This window comes from Microtus oregoni, unplaced genomic scaffold (assembly GCF_018167655.1).
Source record: "Microtus oregoni isolate MIOR12 unplaced genomic scaffold, Mior012 000029F_ref0000214, whole genome shotgun sequence".
NCBI lineage: Eukaryota > Metazoa > Chordata > Mammalia > Rodentia > Cricetidae > Microtus > Microtus oregoni.
The window spans coordinates 4,847,091-4,870,805 of record NW_024543088.1 but is presented as its reverse complement, the minus strand read 5'-3'; positions in this window follow the sequence as shown (position 1 = coordinate 4,870,805).

The following is a 23,715-nucleotide window of genomic DNA, read 5'->3' as shown; positions in this document are numbered from 1 at the left end:
GGAAGTGGGCTCGCCCTTGCTCACCCAAGCCTGTTTATCTCAAAGTGTCCTCAAAAGCCCCTTGTCTGGGGACAGGATGGTCCCCTCACTCTGTGACAGGGAGAGAAGAGAACAGCAAAACAGCCCCAAAGTAAAGAGAGGGTGTCCTCGAAAACAGCTTGAAGGCAGCCATTTCCAAACAGGGGTCACTAGTGTTTATCCTGTGATATAAAAATGCCTTCAGACATTGCATCTGGCACTGTTAGCTTGTGATTAAAGTGGGTTTTTTTGAGGTTTGGTTTTTCACCCCCTCCAAAAAAAAAACATGCCGTCAGGGGAAAGAGAACTGGGAGAGTTCAGTCATGGGCTGCTCCTCCAGCAAGAAAGCTCAACCGGGAACTCCAGCTGCCTGCCTCAACTTCCCCAGCCGGTTTCTGTGATCTCTGTCATTATTTGTTCTTTCCCGTGGACGCCTCACCTGAGGGGATGCTCTGCTTTGTCCCAGGCCCTCCCTATTGGGAAGCCCAGCCTTAGCACTTCCTCAGTCAGCTCCTGCTGGATGTTAGGAGCGCCTGATTGAATGGTGTTTTGCTGTCTCTCTACCTGTCTCTAGCTATTTCTTCTTTTACTTTGGCTTACTATATATTTTAGTAAACCTACTTGTTTAAAACCAAAAGTATGGCTCTCATAAATGATTCCCTAGACCATATAGAACCATAGATAGATAGATAGATAGACAGACAGACAGACAGACAGACAGACAGATGACAGATAGATAAATCATATTTGTTTCTAAGCTAAGAAGTTTGGTAGACAAGGACCATCAAGAGTACATTTTTAAATTTAAGATATTTTCCGGTTACAGTCCATTAGGACATGACTCATCATAAGTTTAAGAAATGCTTATATTTTTAAATGAGGTTAAGGCATCACACCAATTGTTAGCATTATTACCTTTCTATAAACTAGTAATTAGGCAGGAGGAGAATATTGCCCAAGAGGTACACAATTTGTGAAACAAAAGATTCCTGGCTAAGTAAGAGGTGACAATTCTACAGTAGGGATTCTTTTTAAAAAAAAAAACACTTATTTCTCTCTCTCTCTCTCTCTCTCTCTCTCTCTCTCTCTCTCTGTGTGTGTGTGTGTGTGTGTGTGTGTGTGTGTGTGTGTGTGTGTGTGTGATTTGAGTGCAGTACCCCTGGGGGCCAGAAGAGGGCATCCAATCTCCTGGAGCTAGAGTTATAGGCCCTTGTGCCCTTGTGAGCTGCTTAACATGGGGCTAGGTGAAGATCCCCAGCACAGTTAAGGCTGCTAGGGAGAGTCAAACATAGAGTTCCTGCTCCTAATCTCAGTATCCATAGACTGAAGGAAAAGGATTGAGGGTTTGAGGACACCTGAAGCTACATAGCCAGAACACTTGTGTCAAAAACAAACAGCAAAAGCCCCCAGGACTGGGAGTCCCAGTCCTGCCTGTGTGTAGCAGTTCCTCCTCTATAACTCCTCCTGACTCTCTGCTACTCCTTTGGACGCATTGTGCTCACATTAACAACCACTAATTAGCATTAGCATGCTTGTTAATTTAACTAAAAGCAGTATTTTGTGCCAAAGGGGTGCAGATGGCTGTAATCAAAAGCTAATCAAGCATTTCACCAACAAGATCTGCTGAAACTGGGTCCTCTCTGCTCAGCCTGCAGAATGACCGGAAACAGATACCCAGGCAGAGGGCGGCTGGTAGAATCATGCAGGATTTGTAGCAGGGGGCCCCCAAACATACAGATCCTTGTGGCAAACAGGGATTGGCCTCATTTCCTGGAGACAGGTAATGATGACAGCAATTGTCATAGCATAATCTCTGCTTGTCCGCTGCCATCTGCCCATCTCCTTCCGTAAAATGGAGATCTGCACTAGGGATGTGACGTTGACAACGCCCTTGCCGACCACTCACGAAGCCCTGGATTCCGTCTCCATCGCAAACTGGGATTTCAGTGCTCAGCGGGTGGAGGTTGAAGGTCAGGAGTTCAAGGTCCTCCTTGACCAGAGAGTGAGTTGGTTACCAGCACGGACTACCTGAGACCCTGTCTTAAAGGGAGGAATAGGAACAGGCAGTGGTGCAGTAGCAGCTGTCACCTGCTGAATACAGTGGCACCTGGAGGCTTGGGAGGAAGTTCCTGAGTTCAAGGTCAGCCTGAGCTGTGGAGCAAGAGCCTATCTCAGTGAAACCAAATAAAAGAGCCAAGGAAAGAGCAGCAGGTCATACTGGTGGGCAGTGATTCTCAACCTTCCCAATGCTGTGGCACTTTAGTACAGTTCCTCGTGTGCGGTGACCCCAACCATAAAACGATTTCACCACTACTTCACAACCGTCATTTTGCTGCTGTTGTGAATCGTTATGCAAATATCTGATATGTGGCCTGTGGGGGTCGTGACCGACAGGTTGAGAACCACCGCTGGGAGCCTTCTTTAGACTGGCATTGAGTATTTCCTTTTCCTGTTCTTATTCCCAACCCTGCCAGCTATCCCCAACCTCCTGTGCAGGCTTCTGCTGGGTGCTGGCTCCTCTGAGCATCTGCCTGCCAGGCCGGTTGGCACCAATCCCACAAGCAATTACCAGTCCTTGCCATTTGCAGCCAGAGCCCCTATCAAGTCTCACCAGTGACCACATTTCCAGGAAGCAGGGGGCAGCCCCCCAACCCCTGCCGCCTGGAATTTCACTTTGCTCCGGCGCCAAACTCGGAACTGCGTGGTGTCTGGGCACTAAAACCATTTGTGGGAAAAGGATCCGATGTACAAATGGCTGAGCTCCCTGTTAGGAGATATTTTTTCCCCAACTCGGTGAAAAGGTTTTTTTTTTTTTCCTCCCCCTCCAATTGGCTGCAAGCTCCATTCAAAAGCACAAAGCGTATTGTTCTGTGTCACACACACAGGAAGACTTTTCAAAGAGAAGGGTGTGGGCCGGGAAGACGGTTCCATCTAGTCGTTAAAGCACAGGGGCCTGGAGGGTACTCAGCTCCCACCTAAAAAGCAGACCACAGCAGCGTGCCTTTGTGACGACAGTGTGGGGGTGGGGGAGGGATTTACCCAGTTGGCTGGCCAGCCAGCCTAGCCTACTGAATGAACCTCGGGTCCCAGAGAGAGACCCTGTCTCAAAAAACAAGGCGGATGGAGCCTGAGGTTGACCTCTGGCCTCCACACACATGTGAACCCTGAACACACCTGCACATATACACACCAGTGCTTTGACAAAAAGAAAGGCCTGGTCAGTGAGGGGAGAGGAAAACCATTTGGTGTGACACTGACAAGTCTAGATCTTTGGGGAAAGGCTAACATGAGAACCAGAGGTTACAGTTGTTCAGTCTATGAGCTAAGTAGGTGGGTAAAAAGATGAGGCTGAGGAGGAGGAAGGCTGAGGAAGCGAGGGAGTATTAGGCCCCTCTGGTATATTGGAAACAGGCCACTAAAGACAAGACAGACCAGATCCCTCCTTGCCCCATATTTCCATTCCTGGTTGACATTGAAGGCAACAGGTGTTGAGGAGAATTGAAAAGAAAACAAGCAAAGGAGAGGAGGGAGCTGGATGAGTGGACCCAGGAAGGAGCTGGCAGAGGGGGTGTAGGATGTTTGCCTGTCTGTCTGAGACCAGGGCTCACAAGAGAAAGGAGCAGAAAGAGAAGGCAGAAGAGGATGGTGAAGGGGATGAGAGGAAGAGGAAGGGGGAGGATAAGGAAGAGGAGGAAACTGGGAGGATAAGTACTCAGCATTTTGCTAAGAAAACAGCCATGAACATGGTCCAGCCACTGCCCATCGGTCAATTTCTTTGGAGCTCACCTTGAGACATGGGATGAGGTGGTCAACGTGGTCCAGCCCCAGCATGGAAGTGTAAAAGGCTTTTACAAGTGATACTGATCAATTTGTAAAAGACAGGACAGTTCAGTCGGCGAAGTTCTTGCCCCGCAAGACGAGGACCTGCGTTCATCCCAGAACACATGCAAGAAGCCAGATGTTGTGCCTGGCACTTGTGATACTGACTCCGAAGGATGGCCTGAGCTCTGTTCCCAGCATAAACACGGCACAAAGAGAACCAGGTTCCCCCATAAACTGTCCTCTGACCTCCACATTCGAGTCAAGGAATGCAAGCGTGCTTACAAACACACACACAGCATTAAGTAAATAAGCAAACCCCTCCAGTGCGGGGCTCAGAGAGTGGTGCAGTGGGGGAAAACTTTTCTTAACGCATGAAACACCTGAACTACTGGATTTTATCCCTAACTACACTAAAATAAGTAAAGACAAGTGTTCACTATAGGGACTGAAGTGCGTTGGGTGGAAGGGTATGGGGGTGCATGTGGGGGTGTCCCTGTGTATGTGTGCATGTGTGCATATGCATGTGTGTGTTTAGGAAACCAAAGTCATTATGTAATTTCCCCAAGTTCACAGTCACAAAGGGGCTGAGCCAGAAAGGGGCAGTGGAGGGGAGGGGGTTGTCATGAGATGATGTGGGATCTAGTTTTATTTCTGTTGCTTTGATAAAATGCCCCAACAAACAGCAACTTGAGGGAAAAGAGTTTATTTCAGCACACAACTCCTGGTTACAGTCCATCCCTGTAGGGAAGTTACAGAGGCAAGGCAGGTTATGCTATTGCTGGTTATAGTTATATTATGCATATCATAATATATATCATATCCTATTTATATAGCATATAAATACATATATTTGTCCACAGTCAACTCCAGGTTATAGGCCTTCCCTGTAGGGAAGTTACAGAGGCAAGGCGTGCATGCTATAGCTCATTATAGTTATATTATGTATGTCATAATATATGATTATATATGTATGCATTACGTATGTATGTATATATGTGTATGATGTGTGTGTGTGTCTGTGTGTGTCCACAGTCAAAGAAAGAGGATGAGTGTCTACACGCTTCTTGCTTGTTCGTTTGTGCTCAGCTTGTTTCCTCCACTATAACACAGTTCAGGACTCCTCACCTAGCAAAGGGTGCTACTCACAGTAGGCTGGGTCTTCCCACATACGTTGACTTGATTAATTAAGACAATCTTGCCCAAATGTGCTCACAGTCCAACCTAGGGTAGATAATTCTTTAATGAGCCTCTTTTCCCAGGTGATTCTAGCTTGTGTCATGTTGACAACTGAAGCTGACCATCACGTTATGTGAGGTGTTGAAGAAAGTAGGAGTTGATGGGCCAGGGCATCGAGCAGCCAGAACAGCATGTATAAAGGCACTGAGACAGGATAATCTTGCCTACGAGCCAGGGAGGCTGGTTTGTTTATTGCAGTAGCTAATGACCAGGCCAGATGTTTCCGGTAAGGCTACGGGCAGGTGCCTACAGATCACAGAGGACCCTGGCCCCCAACATGGCCTCTGTTTGATAGAGACATTGATATACTCAAAGCCTTTTTTGTCAAGAGAACCCCATTCCGGGGCAGGGGTGGTAACTCAGTTGTTAAAGTACTTGCTTTGCAAGTGTGAGGACCTGAGTTGTACCAGGAAACCATGATTCTTTAAAAGCAGGCATGGCTGCACATGCTTGCACATCTCAGTGCTGGGGGAAGCAGAAATGAGCGGATCCCTGCAGCTCGCTGGCCAGCCTTGGTGAGCTCCAGGTCAGGGAGAAACCCTGCCTCAAAGAAGCAAGGTGGATGGTGTCTGAGGAACAACAGAGCAAGGTTGTCCCCCGGCCTCCACGTGTGTGAGCACACATGTGTATTTGTACCTGCACACACAAGTATATCACCACACACACACACACACACACACACACACACACACACGCCACCATCACCACCACCAACAACAACAACCCAAACACAATGCTTGTCCCACAGTCATGACTGAGCACAGACAGCATCTGGACTATGCTGGGAGGGAGTCATCATGCCCATAAGCTCCGATGCTACCAGGACCTTACCGGTAGGCCCACCCTGCGAGACATGGTGTGGTTGTGAGTGCCTAATCTCATGGCAGAGAATAGGAACCAACACGGAGCTTAAGGGCTGCCTCCCTCCGCCCACACACTCAGCCAGGACCCACTCCTGACCCTGGTCTTGTCTGTCATTCTCACTGAAGGCAGCCTGTAACTACATGCCAACTATGCTATTCCACAGGTTCAGAAAATGGCTCCATCATTCTTGAAGAGACCAGGACTCACACGAACCTGGAAATTTCAAAGCATCTGTACTTGCTCAGAGACCCAAGGACTTGCCAGAATGGATGCAAATTTCCCTTCATTTCATACAATCAAGGAGAGAGTGGGTCCCCAGGCTTGCATTGAGTTCTGCTGCCCTGGGTCTTATGTTATTAAAACTTCATAGAATTCTTTCACAGCCTTCTCCCACGGGACCTTCCCACACTGGCGGACGCACACTTTGGAATTTATGTTCTTTCTTCTCCCAAATTGAAGATTTCCTGTCTTTCCTTGCTGGGTCTCATTTGGGCCAGAGCAGAACAAATTACCTTGGTGGAATAAGTTCTCAGTAACTGCAAGAAAGAAACTAAATCCGCACTTGAAATAAATCGGAGTGGTGTATTGTGGAACTCATATGGCTCCAACGGGCCGCGACTCAAGCCTTCAAGACGCTGAGCGGTGTGTGTGAGGAAACGCACCATCTTTCTTCCTCAGCTGGCCGGCCCAGGATGAGGACTCACTGCTTGGCATCCCTAGGGCTGGTTTGGGAAACTGAGGCAATGTTAAGGGGGATGTCAAAGGCACCAGAAAGCTAAAACCTAAAGAGGAAAGGCTGTCTTCAAGGAGGACCTTGGGGGATATGGAGGAGTGGGCTGCTTTAACTCTATTACTGGTGATTTGGGGAAAGGATTGTGAATTAATTCAGCCTGGGAATGTAGCTGAGTTGTAAAGGGGTTTCCCAGAATCTTGGTGAGGGGCTGGGAGCATCGCTCAGTGGCAGAGCTCCTACCTAGCACCATGCATATGACCGGGTTCAAGTTCCAGCAAGACGTAAAAACCGAATTAATTTAAACCACTGGTTATTTCCTTCAAACTTTTCTACTTTCAAATAAAGTCCTACAAAACAGCAACAGACCACGCTACAAAAGAAGTTGGGTTTCCTCTAAAACTAGGTTTGGCTGGTGGACATGACTTTGGATTCTTTCCATTTTTTCCATTTGACTTTATGTGTGGGTGTTTTGCCTGCTTTTGTGTCTGTGTGTCACATGCATGCAGTGCCCAAGGGTGCCAGAAGAGGGTGTCAGATAGCATGAAACTGGAATTTCCGATGGTTGTGAGCCACCTTGTTGGGTGCTGGGAACTGAATCCAGGTTCATCTGGAAGAGCAACCAGTGTTCTTAATCACTGAGCCAACTCCCCAGCCCAAGTTCAGATTCTGAAATCACTCATTCTTATGAAATGGCAGAAGGGAGGGCAGAGACAATCCCCGAGGCCAGAGAGACATTCCAGAATCCCCCACCTTAAAACTGAGAGTCACCTCCAGGAACTTTAATGTCCCAAAATATTTTCTCCTCAGTTTACCACTAAGACCCTGACCAAAGAGAAAACCAGCTCACCATAACATGCCCTGGACGGACAAGAAAACCAAGGGTGGACAACCTGAAGATCCTTATGAAGCCCGTCTCCCATGGAGGCTCAGGAGGAACTGAAGCACACACCCCTAATGCCAGGCTCTCTTTGGAGCCTCTAGGGTTCCTTGTGGCTCCCAGCTCACCTGCCAACAGAAGCATCATGGTTGTGCCAACACCATCCTCGAGTCTGGACTTCCATAACCTTCCCCCCTAAAAGTGTAAAGGGTATATATGGAGCTGAGCATGGTGGCTAACACATGTAATACCAGTGCTCAGAGGCTGAGTCAGGAAGATGGCAAGTTTGAGCCTGGGCTACACAATGAGCACCCTCACCGAGGACAGCAATGAAAAGTGCCTATAGTTTCCAAACTGTATACTTCAAAGACATCTTTCCCTGGTACTTCCTGTAAGCTATTTTGTCCTGGTTACAACTTTCCAATCTCCTGGAAATGGCTTGGCTGAATAATGAGGGAATCTTATTGGAACTTGAGGGGCAATGAATCCATGGCAGCATGAGAAGCCTGCAAGTTCAGCCTCGACCAGGGTCCTTCTCTTGAGAGTCATGAGGACATATTATTGTGGCTTAGACACTCAGAGCTTGGCAGAGAGAAGAACTGGCAGACTCTAGCCACAGTCCCCAGACTTACCAAAAAGTGCATCCTCAACCTTTTAGGAAACCCTAAAACACATAGAACCATAACCTGGGCAAGGTGGATTATTTTTGTGATTCCAGAAGTTGAGAGGCTGAGAAAAGAAGATCTTTAGTTCAAGGCTGTCCTGGGTTGTATAGTAAGACTCTGTATCCCCTCCACCAAACAGACAAAGCCCAAAGGCCAGGGGCTTCAGAGTAGTAGAACCATTGCCTAGAATCCCCCAGTGAGGGACTGGGGTGTGACTCAGTGGTAGAGCACCTGCCTAGAATCCCCCAGTGAGGAGCTGGGGTGTGGCTCAGTGGTAGAACCCCTGCCTAGAATCCCCCAGTGAGGAGCTGGGGTGTGGCTCAGTGGTAGAACCCCTGCCTAGAATCCCCCAGTGAGGAGCTGGGGTGTGGCTCAGTGGTAGAACCCCTGCCTAGAATCCCCCAGTGAGGGGCTGGGGTGTGGCTCAGTGGTAGAACCCCTGCCTAGAATCCCCCAGTGAGGGGCTGGGGTGTGGCTCAGTGGTGGAACATTTGCCTAGGTCCTAGGTTCTGTCCTTGACAATGAATGAAAAGAGGGAGAGGGAGAGGGAGGGAGGGAAGCAGGAAGGAAAGCAAGCATTATCTCTGCTTATAATTGGAGAAAATGAGGGGCAAAGGGATAAGTGTAACAGCTCTGTCACGATTTATACTTATTCTGCTCTAAAATTACACTCGACCTAGCAAAGGAGTCGATCCACCGCATACCTCAGGAGCATGATTCAGCCTTCTCAATGCTAAAAGTGTCATTTTTCCTCTCCAACACCCTAAAACAAACGGATGTATTTATATCCTTCTCAATCTGTAAATTCTCAGGGTGTGAGTGGGTTGTTTACTTTAAAGACCAGACAGAAGTGAGAAGAATCATGACTGTTCTGCTCCAAAGGTTGAACGCTCAGAGCAAGAAGACAAGAGCCTTCGTGCCTGCGTTGTATAACTCACTCTCTGGGAAGAAGGCGGTGGAGGGGGTGTGCTGAGGGGGACACAACCAAACCCCGTTACAGGTAAGTTCACAACTATTTTGCTTTGCCCATATGAATATGGGCATAGCCTTGCACTGGGTGCTTCTGCTAGTTTTCAAACCTGTCCCCATAACTGGAGGTTTCTCTCCCATCTGCCGGTTCCCGAATATCCTCTCTGACACTTCATATTAATTCCAAACTGCTTGGCCTATTAGTTCAGGCTTTTTATTAACTAGTACTTACAACTCGAATTAACTCATTTCTAATAGTCTCTATTTTACCACGAGGCTGTGGCTTGTCACCTCACATCTTGCTTCTCTGGTGCTGCTGGCGTCTCCCTCCACTTCACCTTCTTTCTCCCTGTATTCAGTCTGGCTTTCCCGCCTAGCTATATTCTGCCTTGCCATAGGCCAAAGTAGCTTCTTTATTAATCAATGGTAATAAAACATGTTCACAGCATACAGAGGGGCATCCCACATCATCTCCCCCTGATGTTCGATTTTATTTCAAGGCCTGGAATTCACCACAGAGACCCAGCTGGTCAGTGAGTGTGCATGGATTCCTGTCTCCATCTCCTGAGCAGGAATCCACAGCCTGCACCACCATGTCCAGCTTTTTTGCGTGAGTTCCAGGGGCTGAACTCTCAACTCATGACCCTCCTGTTCCAGCCTGCAGATCACTGGCACATCAGGTGTGCACCACGTGCACCACCATGCCTGGTGACCCACATTACTGTCTTCTTAAAAACAGAACATTTTATTCTCACCCCGCTTCTCCCCTTAACTTCTCCCATATCCATCCCAATATCTCACACCAGTATCCACCCATCACCCTCATATCTACCCCTCACTCCCGTACATACCCCCTCATCCTCCATATACACCCCTCACCCCTCATATATACCCCCTCATCCCCATGTACACACCCTCACCCCATATCCACCCTTGACCCCTTATATACACCCCCTTACACCCATATCCACTCCCTCACCTGCCATATCAACCCCCTCACCCCTTATATACACCTTCTCACCCCATATATACCCTCACCCCTATATCACCCCCATATCCACCTCTCACCCCATATCAACTCCATCACCCCCATATACACCTCCTCACTCCTCCAAATACACCCCCTCACCTCCCATATACACTCCCTCACCCCCATATACACCCCTCACTCCCATATACATCCCCTTACCTCCCATATACACCCCTCACTCCCATATACACCCCTCACTCCCATATACATCCCTCACTCCCATATACATCCCCTTACCTCCCATATACACCCCATCATCTCCCTCCTATTCTTTTTATTTAATAACCCACTTTTACAAGATGTCCACATGGACTGAGCTCACAGGAAACGGTCTCTGCGCAGCAAGGCTAGAGCCACCCAGGTGTTGCAGGGCATAGATGCCCACAGCTGTCAGCAAAGCAGACCCAACAGGCCCCACTTCCTGCGGGAGGCCACACTGAGCAACCTGATGGAGAATCAATGCCTGGTGTACTTCTGGACTGAGTGAGTCATAGCCAGACATTAGTAAGAAAATACCTAAAGGCACATTTGGTTTCTAGCTGATTCTCTAGGTGTCGCCTGTTTTCTTTGCCAGGTGTTTGGTCATATTATTCATTCTGGGAAGAATAGACTCATGACAACACTATACAATTTATTGCATTGTATAGGGGTGCTTGTCACAGTACTGTATGGCGATCAGAGGACAACGTGCAAGAGTCTACTCTCATTTTCACCATGTGGAACCTGGAGATTGAACTTCAGGTCTCCAGTTTGACAACTAGCATCTTCCCCAGCTGAGCCAACTCACCTGCCCACCCGGGTGGATTTTGTTTTGTTTTGTTTTGTCTTGTGTTTTGTTTTATTGAGGCAGGGTTTCTCTCTGTAGACCTGGCTGTCCTGGAACTCACTCAGTAGACCAAGTTGTCCTTGAACTCACAGAGATCCGCCCACCTCTGCCTCCCGACTACTGGGATTAAAGGCGAGTGCCACCACTGCCCAGCCTGGTTTTTGTTTTTTGTTTTTTAATCACAATCAATTTTGTGTTGGGAACCTGCTGTGTGTGTGTGTCACTTACACGTGCAGCAATTTGCTTTGTTTTGTCTCGTCTAATTGCACCAAACATCTGGCACCTGGTGACAGCTGTTTTGTGTGGTACCAGGAACATAGATAGGCCTGGTGCTGCTGCCAGAGATGCTGCTGCGTGTAGTACCGGGAAGGCAGAGAGGCCTGGCTCCTGGCCAGAGGTGCTGCTATGTGTGGTACCGGGAACATGGATAGGCCTGGTGCTACTAACCAGGGATACAGGTACTATGGAAATGAGTCTAAACACATTCACACCTACCAACCAGCCCCGGGATACAGAGTCTGAGCTTATCAGGTGCTCATAAGCCTTCATTTGGCTGGGGAAGTAGCTCAGCTGGTAGAGCGCTTGGCTACCATGCATGAAGCCCTGGATGGGATCCCTAGCACTACATAAACCAGGCATGGTAGCACACACCTGTAACCACATCACTTAGGAAGTAGGGGGGTGGGAATCATTAATTTAAGGTCATCCTTGACTGTGAAATGAGTTTGAGGCTAGCCTGGGCTACATCCTGTCTCAAAAAAAGTAATAAAAACAACCTTGGCTCAAATGGATAGACGAATGTGTCGGACAGACAGCAAGAACGTGAGTCTCTAACTGCAGCATGGATCAGAAGAGAACTGGAGCCTCAGAGGACAGAACATTCTACTTAATTTTAGATTCTGTAGGCTGCCTGGACAGGGTCACATGGGATCCAAGCCAAGAAGTCTGACCTGTAAGAAGCGCACAAAGGGCTGGGCATGACCGTCTCTGTCTGTCATCCTAGCCCTCGGGAGGCTGGGGCAGGAGGATGAGTTCTAGGCAAGCCTGGGCTACATACTAAGACCTCGCTGCAAAAAAAAAATGACAAAGTAACATAATGATCTAATGCAATTATAAAACTGGCAGGGGGCAGGGAAGATGGCTCGGTGGGTAAAGCTTGCGGTGTATGAAGGAAGACCTGTGTTTGGGTCCCCAGCACCCAGGTAAAAAGCTGGGTACCACGGGAGGCAGAGATGGCAGGATACTAGAGGCTCATAGATGAACCAGTGTGGCCAGGAAGTAAGCTCCAGTTTCAGGGAGAGATGCTGCCTCAAAAAAGTCAGGTGGATAACCAGGCTACAACCCACAACCCCTGAGAAGCTAGATTACAAAGAGGACCCTAAGAGAGGCATGCATGGATTCCCCTGGGAAGGGGAAATAGATAATGTCTCCCATAAATTGAGAGTGGAAAGAGGGGTGAAGGGGAGCAGTAAGGAGAACAGGGGGGAATGGGATGGTTGAGTTGGGAGAGGGACAGAGAGGGAGAGCAAGGAAAAAGATATCTTGATAGAGCAAGCCATTATGGGATTAGGGAGAAACCTGGTGCCAGGGAAACTCCCAGGAACTCACACGGATGACCCCAGCTAAGACTCCTAACAATAGTGGAGAAGTTGCCTGAACTGGCCTTCTCCTGTGATCAAATTGGTGACCACCCTAATTTCATCACAGAACCTTCATTCAGTAACTGATGGAAGCAGATGCAGAGATCCACAGCAACGCACAGGGCTGAGCTCCTGCAGTCCAGTAGTAGAGAGGGAGGAGTAATAATAAGAGCAAAGGGGTCAAGACCATGATGGGGAAACCCACAGAAACAGCTGACCTAAGCTAGTACGGGCTCACTGACTCTGGACTGATAGTTGGGGAACCTGCATAGGACCGAACTAGGCCCTCTGGATGTGGGTGACAGTTCTGGGCTTGGGCAGTCTGTGGGGCCACTGGCAGTGGGACTAGAATTTATCCCTAGTGCATGAACTGACTTTTTGGAGCCCATGCCCTGTGGAAGGATACATTGCTCAACCTTGATACAGGGGGGAGGAGCTTGGTCCTGCCACAACTTGATATGCCAGACTTCGTTGTTTCCCCATGGAAGGTCTCACCCTTCCTGAGGAGTGGATGGGGATTAGGGAGGGGTGATGGAGGAAGGTCATTGGCTAATAAAGGAACTGCCTTGGCCCATTTTATTGGTTAGAGGATAGGTGGGAGGAGTAAACAGAACAGAACGCTGGGAGGAACAGGAAGTGAGGTCAGACTCCACAGCTCTGCTCTCCGGAGCAGATGCCTCAGCAGAGACGCCATGCCCTGCTCCCTGGCAGACACACGGGATGAAGCTCCGACCCAGGATGGACATAGGCTAGAATCTTCCTGGTAAGCGCACCTTGGGGTGCCATACACAGATGATTGGAAATGGGCTAAATTAATATGTGAGAATTAGCCTAGAAGAGAATGGGCCAAGCAGTGTTTAAAAGAATACAGTGTCCGTGTAATTATTTCGGGGCATAAGCTAGCCGAGCAGGCAGCCGGGGTGCTGGGGACGCAGCCCCGCCGCCCTTATTACAACAGAGGGGGGAGGGAAAACTGTAGTTGGTATGTAAAATGGAAAAAAAAAAACCTTTAAATAATTTTTTTTAAAAAAAAGCAGGTGGAAAACCATAGACAGATTCTTCATCCCCTGGTGAGATGGCTCTGGGGGCTTTTGAGAGTTTTTGTAAGATAGCAGAGCCTTCCGGGGTGCTCAAGTGAGGCCCCAGGGCCCCAGATTTTCTTTCTGGGAACCCTACCACCTCTGTTCTCTTTTCAGCCTAGCTGTCTTCCTCCACTGTAAAATAAGTAGACACAAACAGGGCCTGTCCACGGACCATGATAGATGGCTTTAGGTAGACACAGGCCATTTGCTTTTAAATAGACAAGTGCCATTTGCATCCTTCTCAGCTTTCTGCAAAGTCTGGTGTTGTGAAAGGGTTCAAAGACAATGAAAGGCAGACAACCTGCGCCGGCACGCACTGGACAGACAGACACTCCAGTGGTGTTCTTTTTCGGTGTTGTTTCTACATTATTACTATTGTGCGTTAATTATACATAACGCTGAATTTCATTATGACATTTTTGTGCTTCTGTACAGTATTTTGGTGATATTCATGTCCCATCACCTTGGTTTGTCCCTCTACCCTCTTGATGACTCTCATCTTCCCAACTAGTCCCCCTTCTTTGCTTCATCTTCTTCGTGTATGTGTGTGTGTGCATAGTTATGTGTGTGTATATGTGTGTGCATGTGTGTGCATGTATGTGTGTGTGCATGGTTATGTGTGTATATGTGTGTGCATGTGTGTGCATGTATGTGTGTATGTGTGTGTGCATGGTTATGTGTGTGTACATGTGTGTGCATGTATGTGTGTACATGTGTGTGCATATGTGCATGCATGCATGTGTATGCGTGTGTGTATGTGTGTGCCCACATGCGTGTGCACACGCAGTTAGGTGAGAGGTTATTTACAGGAGTGTTGGCATCTTGGCAATAGCCATATAACTGAGTATTTAAAATCCAGTGACTTCTGCCTACCCATAGATCCTCAGGGAAGGGTGTGGCCTGAGAGTTCCCTCCCCCTTCGCGCTGGAATGATGGTGAACTTGACCTTGTGCAGGCGACCACAGCCACTGTGAGGCAAGTCAGGCTCAAAAGTCAGCAGTGCACAGCACTCCCCCCCCTTTTCTAGCTCTTCTATCCTTCCTCTCTGCCCCACTCCTCCTCAATGTTCTCTGAGCGCCAGAGTCCAGTAGTAGAGATGTCCCAGGTTGAGCGGAGCACTCAGTGGTCAGCTATTCTCAGTCCACCCACTCCGCCCCCCTGGGAGACCAGCCATCCCCCAGCCTTCCTAGTGCTGTGGCTCTTTAATACAGCTCCTCATGTTGTGGTGACCCCCACACATAATAAAATTATTTCCATTGCTACTTCATAACTATAATTTTGCTACTGTTATGACTCTTGATGTAAATATCTGTGTTTTTCTATGAGCATAGGGGACCCTGTGAACGTGTTGTTCTACCTCCCCAAAGGGGTTGTGACCCACAGGTTGAGAACCACTGTTTCCTATATGGGAGGGACCTCCCTTCCATACAACACATGGCTCTCACCTAGCAACCAGCCCTTCCAGCTCCTGCATCATCGTGTTTTGACAGCTGCCAGGGCATTCCCAGCAGCATCAAAACAAACTTGTTTATCTCATCTAGAAAGAGAAAATGTATATATTGCTTTTCTTTAAGATCCCTTTCCCCCTGACAGCTTGTCTCTGCTCTTCTTTGCAGTGTGATGTTCTGCTGAGTACGTATTGCTTCCATGTTTCTCTCATTCCATGCTCTCTCAAGCCCCGCCCCCCTTCCCCACCAGTCTCCAAGGATGTATGTAAGCACTGCCTTAACAAAGCCCCACCACGGTGCCAGGAAGATGGCTCCTTGGTAAAGTGTTTGCCTTGCGAGCATGAGGACCGGAATTCAATCCCCCAGAACCCTTATTTTTAATAAAAAGCAGAGTGTGGCGGTGTGTATGGGGCACAGGGAGCAGAGACAGGATTCCTGAAGCTCAGTGTCTTGGCTATGTTAATTGAGGTGGAAAGACCTGCCCACCGTGGGCGGCACCATTCTCTGAGCAAGAGATTGGGTGAGAGTAGAGGAACTGGGCTGAGCACTGGTGTGCACACTCGGATTCACTCATTCCACTCTGCACTTGACTGTGAATGTCATGTGACTAGATGCTGGATTATAACTTAAGCCAAAATGAATCCTCTCCCCCAGGTTGCCTTTGTTGGGGCATTTTATCACAGGCTCAGAAAGAGAAAGAAGATTCATGTAAAAAGTCAGGGATGGTGATGCCCCTACGATACTAGTGCTGGAGGCTGTGGGCACAGAGACAGGAGGATCCTTGGAGCTCGTTGGCCAGCCATCAGGTAACAGTGAGAATCATGTTTCAAAAAGCAAGGTGTATGGCCCTTGCATCTTCCTCTGGCCTCCTCTGATCTCATCTACAGCACAGCACTACGCCATGGCCCTGACCCTTCGGGAGGGACGCCTGCAGTTTGGGCAGATGAAGCAAGATGCTCAAGGTTGCTGGCTAGGAGGACACGAAACAAACATTCTAACTCGGGACATTTCCACCCAAGCCCGGGGTTATCCACTTTGGGGAGGGGGGTGGCACGAGGCACCGAGAATTTTATCTCTAACACTTCTTCGTCCTTGTCCCCAAAAGCTCAACAGCAGAGTTCTCAGGAATCTGAGGGCAGTCTGGAGGACCAAAGCTCATATTTTACCCAGAACGACAGAGCCTTGTCTCTGTGGGAGAATTTAATCTCAAAGCAGAATGCCCTTGTCGAAGACACCATCCGTCCGGGCAGCTGCAACCCAATAAGCCTCTGATTGAATTAGCCTCGAAAGGCTGTGGTACCTAATGTGAAGCTTGGGGAGCGGCCGGCTGGTGCCTGAGCGGAGATATCTCAACCAGAAAGATGAAAGACAAGGAAGAAAAACAATATGAATAATATAGCAGAAGGGTCTGAAATGAGGGGATTAATTCATTCCAAGGAGGTTCTCTCTCTCTCTCTCTCTCTCTCTCTCTCTCTCTCTCTCTCTTACAGAAACATCTTAAGGACTGATTGAAAATCTTTACCGAGGGTGGGGTGGGGTAAGAGAGGTTTCCTTGGTAAAGAGATTAACCACAACACAAGCACTTGGCTCTCATGCACTCACAGAAAAAGCCAGGCCTGACAGCGCTTGCCTCTAATCCCAGCACTGAGTGGGTGGAGATAGAAAGATCCCTAGGGCCTGCTGGTCAGTCAGCTTCAGCTTCACTAATGAGCTCCAGGTTCAGTGAGAGACCCTGCCTCAAAAAGAAGATGAGGAATGATGGGGGAAAGATACCAGCCCTTGATCTCTGTCCTCCACACACATACTCACCTACACCTATTTATTCACAAATGATATATATTTTATATACTATAGAATGTTTTACACACACACACAGAACTGGAAGCGTCAGCACAGATCTGTAATCACAGAACTAGAAGGCAGAGGCAGAAAGATCATCATTAGGTTCAAAGCCAGCCTGGGCTACATAGTGAGCAAACCTCCTCAGAAAACCTCACAAACCTTTGCACAAGTCAGCCACAGCCACTTTGAGCCCCTCAAAGATTGGAGGAAGAATCTACTTCTCTCATCTTAGCTATGATGGGTTTGGAAGCTTGGCTAGAACCGGAGGAGTTGGAGGGAAGGATGGATGAAGGGTAAGGGGATGGAAGAAGTCTGACCAGCCCTCTCCCAACCTCCAGATTCCCCAGCTCTCACTCACAACTTTCATACAAGATCCTGCCTTCTGCTGGTCATGGGGAGTAAATGCTCCCCAGGATGTAGTCAGTCCAGGGTTTCCTTTAGCCCCTCCCCTTACCACGCTGCCCCACCATGACATAAGATTTGACTTGGTGAGACAGGAACACTGGGACAGTGTTCATAAGCCTGGACAGTGTTCATAAACCCAGACAGTTTCATTTCAAAGCCCACTTTCGATCCAATAATAATGGTAGCCAGCCCTAAGTGGCCAACTCTATTTCCTAGAGTCCTTCTTTCTTCCTGCCTAGGGATGGAACCCAGAGACCCTGAGCGAACCCAGAGACCCTGAGCAAGGGTTCTACCAATGAACCCCACCCACAATTTTCCTTTTGCAAGACCTGGGCATGAGGTCCAGGCCCTCGTGCACGCTAGCAAATGCTTTGACACTGAGCTACAACCCTAACCCTGAGCCTTTCACTTTGGAACTGTAAAATGTCCAAGGTCATAAGCCTCCTAGGCCCAAGGTCACCCAGTAGACCCCAAGAGCTGTTATGGGTGGGAAGCAAGAGCTCTGGAGGCCAGAAAGGCCACTGACCTGGGCCTTTAAGGACCTAGGCAGGCACACACACACACACACACACACACACACACACACACACCACACTTACTTAACATCTTCTCTCACACACATGCTCAAGGATACACATGTGCTCAGACTTCCAATTCATTTGCACACGTGCATCTCAGCCACACATCAACAGTGGCCATACACTCCCACAACTATCACCTGGCTGCCAGGCCGGGCCTGCGTTAGTCTCTCATCCGTTGATGAGACAAAAAATAACTTAAGGGAGAAAGAAAGGGTTTGTTTCCAGGGGCGACACAGTCCCTCAGGGTGGGGAAGGCGAGGCAGCAGGAGCGTGAGGCAGATGCCCGCATTGCTTCTGCAGCCGGGAAGCAGAGAGATGAAGGCTTGCACCAGGCTTTTTTCTTTGGGGCCTCCAACCAGCTCCCAAATCATGACACAGACTTATTAATCGTTACGAATGCTCAGCCGAGCTTAGGCTCATTTCTGGCTAGCTCTTTTAAATTAACCGTCTCCTCTTTATCACCTTCTGCCTCAGGGCTCCTTAGCTTTTCTTTCTATAAGCCCTACTTCTCCCGCCTCTTCCATGTCTGGCTTACTGGTGGCCACCTGAATGGCTGGCTCCAGAAGTGTCCCTCTCTTTCTCCCTCATTCTCTTCTTCTTCTCTCGTTCTTCTTCTTCTTGAGCCTCGATTTCTCCTCCTATGTATTCACTCTGCCTGCCAGCCCTGCCTACCCTTTCTCTGCCTAGTTATTGGATGTTCGGCTCTTTATGGGACCAATCAGGTGCCTTGGGCAGGCAAGGGGAAACAGCAGCACGTCCTTACATCATTAAACAAATGCAGCATAAACAAATGTAACACACGTTTCCACGATTAAAATGATATTCTACAACAAATGCTGGTTCTCAGCTCGCTTCTCCGTCTTACTCAATCTAAGGATGATGCCACCCACAGTTAGGGCAAATCTTCCCATTTCCGCTGATCTAATCTAGACTCTCCCTCACCAGTGTGCAGAGATTTGTCTCTGGGGTAGTTCTGGATCCCGACAAGTAGACGATACTAATGATCACACCCCTATTCATAAATGGACCTGAGGGCTTCAGAGGCTATGTCCTGAAATATAGCCCAGTCTGATTCGAATCCTCCTCCTAGCCCAGCTTCTGCAGCGCTGAGATTGCAGGCATGTACCACCTGGCCTGGCTTGTGTTCCAAGCACCACTGCTCTGTGATCATATCTTATAGGACCTTTCCCTATCTACATATTTTTAGGTGGATCACAGTTTAGGTTGTTACTTCCAGTTTTGTCCCTGGCTACACTTTATCCTTTTTTTAGTTCGATTAAAATCCTAATTAAAATTCTTTGAGAGGAAATAATAATAAAAATAGACCTGTGCCAGAGAGGCCTCCATCTGCAGAGCTGTGTTGATGAATTATCCACGATCCAGCATGGAGAGGCTCTGACTCCAGAGCACAGTTGGCAGCAGCCAGCCTGGGGCCAGCTGGACTCCTATTGACTGTCAATCACAAGACTCACTCAGCTTTTTGGTAATAGATTCCATCTACAAAGACTGATGTGGAACCTGGCACGGCGGCTCATGCCTGTAAGCTCAGCACTTGGGAAACCCAGAGGCAGAAGGATCAGAAGTCCAAAGACATCATTAGCTACATATTAAGTTCAGGACCAGTTTAACCTTGTCTCAGAAAACAAATGGTATCTCATACGCACATGTGCGTGAGCGCACACACACACACACACGGTCTACACCTGTCAGGCAAGCACTTCATCACCATGCTCCAGCTCCAAGCCTGAGTGAGAGCCTGGCCACCCTTCTGTGCTCAGTGGTCTGTTGGAGAAAATAGGATAACAGCATCCAGGGAGATGGCTCAGTGGATAAAGTGCTGCTGCTCGAGCATCAGAAGCTCAGATCTGATCCCAGGAACCTGTGTAAAACCTGGGCACCGCAGCATCTCTGTCACCCCAATGCCGGGACAGCAGAGACAGGCAGATCCCTGCAGCTCATTGGCCTGTGCCCTAGCCGAATCAGTGAGCTCCTTGTTTGGTGAGAGACCCTGACTCAAAAAGCCAAGGTAAAGAGGGACTGAGGAAGGCATCCACCATCCACCCCTGGTCTTCACACATATGTACACATACATGCAATTCATGCCTGTAACCACGTGTACGTGCACACACACACAAACACATATATACACCATACACACATATATATATACCACACACAAACACACATATACACTATACACACACATATATGTACATATCATATATATACCACACACAAACACACATATACACCATACATATATATATACACACCATACACACAAACACATATATACACCATACACATGTACACACAAGAAAGAAAATGATGTAACAGCCTAACTATATTTGAGAAATGAAAATATTCTAAAGAGAGACTCTTATGCCCTCCTTTCAGCTATTAGATTATAGAAACAACAGTCCCCAAGGAGGCAGAATTACCCCCTGGAGTCTCAGAATGGAGGAAGGAAAGGCTGAAGCCTTGGGCTAGTTATAGACAGACCTTGTGAGCTAGGAAATCTCTTCCCATGTCAGTGCCCAGAAGACGGACTTGCTAGGGTGCTACTATGCCTCCCTATTTGTTCCTCTTCTCAACAAAACCACACGGACTAAAATTCATTTCTCTACTCTGCTGTGTGTGTGTGCTCAGATGTATGTGTCCATGTGTGTGCGTGCGTGTGGAGACCAGAGAACACCTTGAATGGCTAAGGTACCATCCACCCTGTATTTTTTTAAGACGGGGCCCCTCACTATCCCGGAGCTTGCCCAGTAAGTGAGGCTCTCCCATCAGTAAGTTCCTGTCTCCTGACCCCGCCACTGAGGTTACAAGCGCTCACCGGTTCACTCGGTTCTTTCACATGGCTGTTAGGCATCCAAACTCAGGCCCTTTGCAAGCACTTCACCGGCTGAGCCACCCGACCCCCTCCCCACCCCCCTTTCTCACGATTATGTATCTCTTTAATCACCCTGTTGAGGATGGTAACAGAACCTGGCTTGATGGGGCAGCCGGGGCCCAGGCTGTAACCTCCGGGGACCATTTAGAACTTTCACGGAACCTCAACAGACCTGCTGCTAGGAGTGGCCAGACACAGAGACCACCTTTTCTGAAGAAGATGATACACAAGTGGGTTTGCCCCACCCCCATCTCATCCTCACCATTTTAAAGACGACTCAATATTCCCCAAACTGCTCCCGGTTGAGCAATTGTGCTCAACCTGGGAGGAAGTTAAAGCTGGACGGAGTGGTCCACAACAACTATAAAGGGAACCTCGGAGGCCCAGGCTGCCCATCATCAGACGATCGCGTCCAGGTTCTGCAGACTGTCTGCTCAGGGTCAGCTCTGGCGGCCAGCCTCCAGCCTTCCTGGCACTGCAGCCTCTGGAGACCTGTTAAAACGGCTGACGTGATTTTCTCACCAAAAATGTAGACCAAGGAAATAAAGATAGAAGGAACCGGGGCTGAGGAGACAGCTCCACCGGTAAAGCGCTTCCTGTGAAAGCCTGTGGGCAGAGTTCAATCCCCAGGATCCATTTAAACCCCAGGGTAGTGTCACAGGGTTGGGATCCCAGTGCTGGGAAGGTACAAACAGGAGGCTCCCATGTTTGTACCCTCGTCCAATGAGGCCTGCTTGTCATTTCCAGGTCCGTAATCATGTATACATACACACGCGCCAACACACACACACACACACACACACACACACACACACACACACAGAGAGAGAGAGAGAGAGAGAGAGAGAGAGAGAGAGAGAGAGAGAGAGAAAGTGAACTGGGCCACGTGGAAAGGTAAAGTCATACGTTAGAGGTGGTACAAGGGACCATCTGGGCACTCCCTCCAGATGGACTGATGGAGGGCAGGCACAAGACCAGATTATGAAATCCCCGCCTCTACCAGCCCCACAAGCCCCCTCCCCTCCCCTTGCAGTAGCAGCTTGCGGAGGGTAAGACTGAACCCCAGGAGGACCACAGGGACTGAGGGGAAAAAGCATCAGGCTGACCTACCCACACATGCCCCTCCAGGGGAAGGACAGAGAACCCCCACAAGATGCTCAAATGTCCCTGTTGTGTAACTACTTCCTCTGAACTGGACCATTCCTTTAGGGTTCAGGAAGTTCCTTAAATTTACAAGATTCTCAAGGCGCCTCGCGAGGTTGTATAAGCATTGGCAGTTGCTGAGGAGACTTCTGACCAGCTGCCTGCAGACTGTGCAGGGGATTCCAGGGATGCAGCCTTTGCAATCCTTCCAGGGAAAGGGAGGGCTTTTGGGTCTGCAGCTACCTGCCAGGCTCCTATAAGTAACCCCTCACCTGCAGTCCTCTAAGTAAGAGCATACAGGCACTGACACACTGAGCTAGATGAGGGTAGAATGGCTTCTTTGATTTGTCATAGCTGGGACAAGTGTTTTTATCCCACATAGGGAACTCACAAAAGACCAAAGTAGCAGTCACACCAAAGTCCAACATGATGAACCAATGAGTTTATTGGGGTGACTTACAAAAGCAGGGATGACTCAGAGGGATGACTGAAAGTCTCCAGGTGAGGGCTCACAAAAATCCCCAGGGCTCACAGCATGACCTGTAGGCAGCTCAACAGGTCAGAGCATGTCTTTCAGGCAGCTTCACTAGCCTGAGTCTCCACAGCAATCTTTACTGCTTATATAACCTGGGAGAGAGGGGCTCCTGAATGTAGTCGATTTCAGGGACTTCCTGAGATTTCTGAGTTGCTTACTTCCTGATTCTTGAGGAGCTTCCTTCTAGTGCTGAATGCTTCAGCTCCTAGGAGCTTGCTGCATAACAGTTCAGGTCTTTCCAGCAAAAGTCACACAACCCCTACCCAGAAAACAAGGCAAAAATGGCAAAGAACAGAAAGGTTACACACACACAGAGGAGGGAAGGTGGGAAAAAAAGGTGGAGAAGGACAATCACTTTCTTGTAACCTTCAGCAAGTGTCATCACTTCTAATTTGACAAGGGAAGAGACAGTTGTTGCTTAGCAACCCCACGTAGTCCACCAAAAGACTCAGCTAAAACTTATTTAACAAGTAAGTTAAATCACAAACAGATGCCACCCCACCCCACATCCTGGCTCACTCTCACACACCCTTCTCTTTCTGACTTTCTTTACTCTCCAGTTCCCTGACAAAATACCCTGACAAGAGCAACACAGGAGAGGAAGCAGCTATTTGTGTTGTATCTGCAGTCAAGAAACAGAAATAAAAGCTGACACTCAGTTCACCTTGTCCTTCTCATTCAGTCTGGGACCCGAGCCCATGAACTGATTCCACCCATGTTCAGGGTGGGTTTCCCACCTCAGTTAACTGACTGAGAAAATTACTTACCAGACAGCCCAATCCATACAATTCCTCACTGAGACCACATTCCCACATTCTAGATCGTGTCGAGTTTAACAAGCACACACACTCTCCCTTCAGATCCTCCTTCTATGCCGTCCCTGGAGCTATTTCTTCTACTCTGTCACTTTAAATTAAATTTCTTGATGTTTTTATAATGTCTGCAGTGTCCTCCAATCTTCCCGCCTTTCTGGGATATGCTGGTACATTGTTGCTGGTATAATACTCTGTAATCTAGTAACGTACCCTTGCAAAGATGCCCCGCCATGATTGCAAAGTCCAGAAATGCTTCTGAGATACTTACAGATGTTTCTAGAATGTTATGTT